Raw genomic sequence first — 8,658 nt, forward strand, 5'->3', positions numbered from 1 at the left:
AGAGTGATGGAAGAGAATGAAGAGAGAGAAAGTGTGATTAGATAAAATATGGAGAGAGAGTATGGTAAGAGAGATTTAGGAGAGAGAACGAATGATGAGAGAAAAAGTATGATGAAAAAAATGAGAGAATAAAGAGAGAGAAAATAATGAGAGAGAATGTATGATGAGAGAGAAAATTGTAAAGAATGTGTGATGAGAGAGAATAAGAAGAGATAAAATATGTTGAAAGAAAAAATATGATGATAGAATGAGGAGAGAGAAAGTATGATGAGAGAGAACAAGGAAAGAAAATGAAATGAAAAAAAATTAAACAAATATACTAAGTGCATTTTTGTCCAAAACTTAATTCTTATTCTCATTCCATCAAAATCTAAGGGAGGGGGTGGGTTTCATCCAGGTTTGGAAATGAATCCATTCCTTTATTTCCAAACCTCTAAACCAAACACCACCTTAATATAAAAATTTAATTGAACTTAACACACGAACCCTGCAATAGTACTACACAAGGATAACACACGAGAGATCTAGTAGATGATCTCTCCCCAAAAACAAAAATTAATTTAATATCTTAGTGAACCAATGGTCCACGTATTAGATATTAAACTGATAAGAAGATATACTACACTTGAACTTAGCCAAAAGGCCGAGAAAGGTATGAATAAATTAGAGCCATAGCCTCTTCTTTTATAGCACTAGTTCCACTCCGTCAATCAAAAACAAACGATATGGGACTAAATTCTAAACCCTAAACTCTAAACTCCACCTAGTATAAAAGGTCTCCTTCTCCTTGACCGCAGAAAAGAAAGGAGAGTCTTGTTGCTTGAGATTTTGTTCTGGAGGTTGTTAAGGTGTGTTGCTATGCCACTGTAGCTGCGTCGGTGAGTAGGACCTCTCCTCCGTCACTCACCCTCTCTCTGCCTCGCTCCCTCGTAAGCTGATCGAATTCTCCGCCGAAGCCATCTGTGGGTTTGATCCCCTGATTCACTCAGCTCGTCACTAGTCGGCTTCAGATGCCGATCCTTCAAGCTGCGTCGCATGGTTCCTCTGTCGCAGTAGCTACTAGCGCCGTCAATGAGACCGCAACCCGGGATGCCCTTGATGGTATCCATGTATTCGCGACGGGGGCACTGGAGAGCTCTGTTCCTCAGCGATCTCTGGGACCAAAACGAAATATCAAATTGCTTCCTTTTTTCCCTTCTCCCGTTCATACTAACTACTGATTTTCTAAATCTTTCTTCTCTAGATCTGATTACCACCTGCTCTTAGTTTGTTCGATTAGGCAATTGTTATCTGTTCCGTTTCATTGTCCTAGCAGATTGATTGATACATGATCAACTACTTTTGTGTGGATTAGTGTGTTTCAGTGGTTCATTCATGAGGCATTTTGGATGTTTTTTTTGGTGAGTTTAGCTCTTCTCTTTTGATACCTGCAAACTCATCCAAATTTGATGCAGCAGGAGTTAAACTAATTGCAGTTGGTGTTGGGACTCCTGGCGAAGCTTGCGTGCTTGCTGAACGGGTAATGATTCAATTTGGCAGTTAACTTTGATTGTAGTAATTTGTTGTTTTACAATAGTGTGTTTGTTCTATGTTTCACAAGAGAATGTATCTCCTGAAACATGGAGATTTCCGGTTTCCTTTGCTTATGATCATTGATCTCCTTCATGAGAAATTTACAAGGATCATTCGCGGCAGAACAATTCACGCGCCTAGAATTGATCCAAGCATCTCAATTTTTTTTGAAATTTATTCCTTTAAATTGTAAATCCTAAACACCCAAAATACATATATTTTATACCCCATGGCTACTTAAAATTTTTTAATTTTAATTTTTTTAGCTTGAACACTATAATCCAACTCCTAAACCCTAAAGTTTAAATCTAATCGGCTTAACTCAGGAGCTAAAAGAAATAAATTTTAAAAAATAAATCTAATACAAGATGGGCACCTATATATATATCGTTCGCGGTGGAATAGTCCACAACTCTGTTGTCGGGCTCATAGATTAGGATAGCGAAAATTGTCGACAGAATAACTTTTCCGTCAGTATATATTTACCGACGGAACTAGTTATTCCATCGGTAAATGTACCGACGGAATAGTAATTCTGTCAGAGTATAATTTTCCGACGAATTTTACTCCGACACTTTATTTTCCGTCAGTAAATGCCTCTACCGACAGAACTACGACAGAATATTCCGTCGGTAATGCTGTTTTTTTTGTAGTGGAACAGGCCACAACTATGTTGTCGAGCGCATAGAATTGATCCAGACACCCCAATTGAAATACATGTGTTATTTTATTTTATTTTTTTAAGCTCCGAGTTTAAACTAATTAGATTTTACCTTTAGTGTCTATATATGTTAAATTATAATGTTCAAATTAAACAAAATTAGATACTCACGGGTATAATATATATATATATAGGATATATTTTTTTAGCTCCGATTTATGGATTTTTTTAATTTTAAAAAATAAAAAAAATTGAGACGCCTTGATCAATTCCAGGTGCCTCTACCAATCAGGCACGGACGATCGCATAACATACTATACACACACGGATGCTAGCCTAGGCGACATTCGTGGGCAGCACATTGAATCAGCGAAATACGAATTTTTTTAGCTCCACTTATGTCAATAAGAGTTTGTCTTTTGAGTGTAGGATTTGGATTATAGTATTAAGCATAACATAAAATTAAATTTAAAAAACAAATTGGATACTCAAGAGATGTGCAGAGTAAGGTATGCAGAATATCTAAACTATATTTATAGTGTTTTGTTATCATGCACACCCATGTATACGCAAATCATGATCATTTAGGGTGTGTTTTGTTGGAGGTATTCTTGATAACCTTGGTTATCGATCCAAGATCATCAACGAAAACCTGTTAAAAAAAATGTTCACTTTTTTAACCTAACTCTAAAAAAAAATTAACACTATTGTATGTTCATGAATTTCTCATAAATGAGTACCTAGAATAATAAAATTATATATAAAGAGTTTTATTACTTTCACATACAAAATAAAAAACATAAACTAATAAAATATTTTATGGAGATGCGGGGTATCGATCCCCGTACCTCTCGCATGCTAAGCGAGCGCTCTACCATCTGAGCTACATCCCCATTAATAGGTTTTAATGTTTATTCTCAAATATCATTACAAAATTAGTTCGTCTCGTAGATTGATGCATTTAGTGAACGACACCTCGGACTCTCACCGTTATGGCGATTCTTCGGTTCCAACGGCACCTCGTCGTATAACTCTTCCTCATCTCTGCCGCTGCCCTCGCGCTCCTCTGGGTTGCCTTCTCCTTTGCGATCCCTGCTTCCTCCGCGTCGTCGAGGGAAGCCGCCAAGGCGGTGGTGGAGAGCAAGTACTTGTATTGGGGCGACCGCATTGATTGCCCCGGAAAGCACTGCGACACCAAGAGTCCAGCCTCCGATGCACCCTCCAAGAAGCCCTCTTCCTCGGAAGGTCCCATCAATTTCTCTTCTGGTCTACTACCTTGCTTTAATATTCCATCACTATTGTGGATGATCTTCTTTGATTCGTTGAATTGGAATTAAGAACACTCCAAGTTTCTGGGATTATGAAGATTTGCCTTTGAGCATTTGATTTGGGTGTTAAAGTTCACTCCTTGCGTATAAAAAATTTGTAGGAAGAATTCTAGATGGAGGAATTAATTAATAGTTGTTTTGTACTGACATTATGCTTGTTTAAAAAATTTGCAGAGTATTTGTGATGCCTTCTAGAATGTGCATCAATCCAACACATAACAAGAAGGGGATCCTGCACCAAAGCGGAAATCCAAATACAGATGGAATGTAAAATTACTCAACTCCTGTTACATTATTTGATAAGTCACAGACATTATTTTTGTGTTTTTCTAAAACTTTAATGAAGCATTGTGCAAATTTTGTTCCTTTTTTATTTAATCAATAGCGGGTAAACTTATGCTCATATACTCTTTCATGTAGCTTTCTGCATCTTTCCCGTGGATCATATACTCTTTCTGATAGGTTGTGCAGTGGGTTCCATTCCACTTTGTCTAATGTATGTTTTGTTAATATTTAATTTCTTTAGCAATTTGACATAGCTAGATTGTCACTTTGATATCAAATCTACTTGTAACTTGAAAGATATGCACATTCCTCTCTATATTTAAAATCGAATGAAAATTGTGCAGCTGTTTTCGTGTTTTAGTTAGACTAAGAGACTGGAATCTGAGCCAGTCTTTTTGTGCAAGATACCTTAATTTTTTAGTGTATAGTGAATTTAAGAATATTAGAGATGTCATTTCAATGACTCGTATGAAACCTTGTATGGCTTTTTGTTTGAAATGCTTTCATTTATCAAGCTCCCTTTGAATATCTTCTTCATCAAATGCACTTTCTAGATTCATTATCCTTTTCTCTTTATCTTTCAATTAGTGTCCTGGGCCAATTTTCTTTTAGGAATTCTTATCCCGACTATGCTTTATGTGCTTGTCTTTACATTTTTGCACTGATATCGGTTCAATCAATGCAATTGGTTATGGTCACTTGATTTTTTTAGTTGGGCTACAAGTTCTTCTTCTCTTGATTCTTTATAGGATTTGGATCTCATTTCAAGTAAAATACCAGTGATTTCGGACAACTCAAAGGCATGGTCACTCATATTGTCAACAAATTCGAAATTAAGAAGAAAAGGAGTGATTCACGTGAATGGAGTTAGCAGGAGTGATCTCAACGAAAATAATCACTACTCCAATGTGCTACTAATTAACCGCACTGCGAGTCCTCTTGCATGGTAAGTAATCCGCACATGAAATTTTCTTTATTTCCCAAGATGTCGCCATGGTTAAATGGTCCGATACTTTGCTAGGTGATCTTTGAATCTTCAAGCTCTAGTCTTGACCATGATGAACATCCAGGTTTATGGAGTGCAAGGATCGAACCAATCACAGCTCTGTTTTGCTACCACATGATTTTCTTCCTACGATGGCTGCCAAAAGACTAAGGAATGTAGCAGATAAGGTATTGGTTCTCCAAATTTGTTATTTGACTTGCAAAATAGCTAATAACTATCTCATAATACAAGTAAAATATCTTTCAAGAGAAATTCACTTTTTGTTAGGGTTGTGATGTTTCTATGACACAAACCCTTCCAGAGAAATTCACTTTTTTCATGAGCTCTGATGTTTCTATGACATTCAAATGAATAATTGGTGTTGGACTCGTGTGACTCTTTCTTAGTTTCATTGCTCTACTTGCCACAAAAGTCTTGCAAACGTGTGACATGAGAACATTTGATGAATTTGTTCTTGTGGCAGACAAATGATGCATATTGAGATACCACTGGAGAATTTCTTCAACGCATATGGATAACTTTTCATTCTTGTTATTATTATAGAATGCAATAAGATTTAGTAGATTCATAAAATATGACAAGAATGAACTTTGATTACAACCCTCCTACTTCCATGTGTCTATCAATCTCTTAATCTATTTTCAAAGTGTTGTTTCTGTCATTCATAAGAATCTCTCTGTTCTTTAAATTTATAATTTCTGGAATTTATGCTTTGTCTATCGAAATAAATAAACTTCTTTGCTTCATCTATTCGTGCAGCCTCTTGCAATGGTAAAGTTGTTGCTTTGTGACCAAAAGGTCACGGGTTCGAATCCTGGAAACAACCTCTTGCAAAAAAACAAGATAAGGCTGCATACAATGGATCCTTCCTCGAGACCCCGCATAACGGGAGCTTTATGCACCGGACTACTTTTTGTTGTTTTTGTTGCTTCATCTATTCGTGCACTTCTGCATTGGATATATATTGGTTTTTGTATGTGAGTGCAAACTTTGTAACAGGTACAAATTGGCATGCTCATCGAACTTTACAAACATATTCAACTCGGTGGTCGAGAACAACTATCAGCTTTTTATGGTAGAAAGATTGATTTTGGCAAGTGCCGAAACATATGTGAAAACTTACAAGGAAGATGAAGATGATCTGAGTCTAATAAATGACCCAAAAAATAACAATAAGAACTGTCAAATCCCTATTTATACCATGGACAATGAGGGAATTGATCGATAGATTCAAGATTTGGCAAATATTCAGATTTATGGTCGAACAATAAATGCGTGGGAATGGAACTGCTTTAAACATCTAACAAATTGAGTTCGCATGTGGATTTCTTATCATTTTCATACGGTTAGAGAAGATTTCTAGTGATTGACTTGTATCTAAAATGTTTTTGTTTTAGTTCTTGTAATGTGTGTTGTAAAATCAAAATGATTGAGACAATAAGGGTTTTAGATGTGATGATATTGGTTCTACATCTTCCCAATGTTGTCTTGTAATGTTAAGCTAGTCTTAAAAATAATTAACCAGGCTGAGTAACGTTGAGCATGGGATGACCGACCCGGTCCCAACATCTTTTAGTTGCGTGCCCCATTTAGAGGAAAAAGTCCTGCAAATTCGCCATAGCTGGGGCTCGAACCGTGGGTGCCTGGGTGATAACCTAGATGCCCTGCCGCTGCACCATAGCCTCGGAGGCTCCATGATTAGGTTGATTGAACACTAATGGCGATGGGATAAATCTCGCGACTCAAAAGTATTCTTCAGCATTGCAAATATATACATTCATCAAAAATCATTAAATCAGACTTCATAACTCAAATCCTCGCTATAATATTCCTATCAAATTAACTTACTTTTAGGGTGCAAATCTTAGATTTGTCAGTATCAATACAATAAAAAATGTATGATTTGAGCGAACCAATTCAAGACGCGATAAGGCGTGCTAGAATTAGTTCAATCTTTGATATGGTGGGCAAAAATGGACTCATTGCTTGTACTCAACCTATCGAGATCATCTAATGGTTAGAGGAACTCGTCATTAACTTGTTAACTTCTTGTAATATATACAAAGAACATCTCTATCTCCAACATGGTAGTTAAATTCTAAGAGATTATTAGCTTTTTGGTTTTATGACATGTATACGAATTGCAAATATAAGTTTGTAACATTAAAAAATAATGGGAATTCTAAATTTATATGGCTTAAGTTAATTGTAAAAAAAAACTTGCACTCAATAAATTAAAACTATTGTAAAGGTAAATGAATGATTCAAAATCCATAAAGATGCATTCTAAAAAAACGACAAATTATGAGGGATAACAATTTTTTTTTCTATTACAATATGAAAAAAAATCAAAATGATAGAAATTTCTCAGACTCATAAGTTTAACTGATCAAATGAGATCTAGAAATAACATCATAATTTTATCTTTTTTAAAATTCAAATACAATTTCCACTATCTATATATTCGATAACAAAAATAAATTAAACATTTATGAGAAAATTTAGTGTTTAACTCGATAATCATTTATTTATATTTATTCGATATGAATTAAATAAATAAGCTTGATTAATTAATTAAATAAATAAATAAATTTCTTAAAAACAAAGATATTAAATTATTCAAAAATTATATTCACAAACAAAACTTGTAAACTATAGTTATTAACAAACTTGTTATTAAATTTGTAAATAATTTTTTTTAAAAAAAAACTGAAATATTAAACTCATTAATCAAATAAATAAACTTTAAAATATAAAAATTTTAATCAATCAATTTCAAATTAAAAATGTAATAATATATAAATATATATAGATTTTGTTTGGCCTGGCATGATATATATTTTGTGTTTATATAAATTTTATAATAGCATACACATTGGGCTGGTAGCTGAGTTGGGTGGTTATATAGTAGAACTAGGAACAAAATTTCATTAAATTTTCTTAATAATTTATAATTAGGGATGTCAAAAATAAATCTGATCCGTAAATCCAAATCAACCCGAAAAATATCCAACTTGAATTAGAAATTTTCATATTCAGATCGGAGGATTTTTAAGTTGTACTCGGATTGGATCGGAGTCCACATTGACTAGGATTGGCCTAAATTTAGGATTTAATAAATCTTTTTAAAATTAAATCAAATTTTATTTTTAAAATTATGAATATCAATATTAAAGCTAGGATAATAGTGATAAATTATTGAGATAAAAATAAAAAATTAAAATAAAAATAACAGGCAAAAAATTATTTTTAATTAAGTTATTCAAGTTGGTCGAATTATTTAGATTCATATTTAAAGATTTCGAATTGTATTCAGATTGGGGTTAGGTTCGAATTAATTTTTTTTTATAAAATCTTTGCTTCAAGCCGAACTTTTATAAAATCTTTGCTTCAAGCCGAATTAATTGGGTTATTTATGGGAAACAACTTTTAAAATATGACAAGATTTAGCCGATTAAATGCCCTCCCTATTAGAAAGTTGTTTGATAAGTGATTTATCTTTTCTTGGGGGGAGTAAAATCATTTTTTCTTACCAAATTAAAAAAAACACTAATTAAGTTATTTCGATAAAATTGAATAATTTAATTAAAATTTTAACTTAATTTAACATAAAAATTTAATTTAACTTGGTCGGTGCGCCGAACCCCTACAATAGTGCAACATAGGGATGACAAGCTACTGTAATGATCCCTCCCCAAAGAAAAAGTAATTTAATATCATAGTGAACCAATGGTCCACGTATCAGATATTAAACTGATAAGAACAGATACTTCACTTGATCTTAGCCAAAAGGCCGAGAAAGGTAT

The 8,658-nt window shown here is 33.9% G+C and overlaps 1 non-coding gene and 3 pseudogenes across 1 annotated transcript; 1 reads left to right on the plus strand and 3 right to left on the minus strand.

Moving 5' to 3' along the window:
* Positions 1–471: 471 nt before the first annotated feature.
* LOC122037671 lies at positions 472–656 on the minus strand (annotated as a pseudogene).
* Positions 657–1,010: 354 nt separating this feature from the next.
* Positions 1,011–5,986, plus strand: LOC122037659 (annotated as a pseudogene).
* On the minus strand, positions 3,054–3,126 carry TRNAA-AGC. Its single transcript has one exon. It is a non-coding gene; the product is annotated as a tRNA-Ala (tRNA).
* Positions 5,987–8,480: 2,494 nt separating the features above from the next.
* Positions 8,481–8,658, minus strand: LOC122037722 (annotated as a pseudogene).

Source organism: Zingiber officinale, unplaced genomic scaffold, assembly GCF_018446385.1.
Source record: "Zingiber officinale cultivar Zhangliang unplaced genomic scaffold, Zo_v1.1 ctg72, whole genome shotgun sequence".
Classification (NCBI taxonomy): Eukaryota; Viridiplantae; Streptophyta; class Magnoliopsida; order Zingiberales; family Zingiberaceae; genus Zingiber; species Zingiber officinale.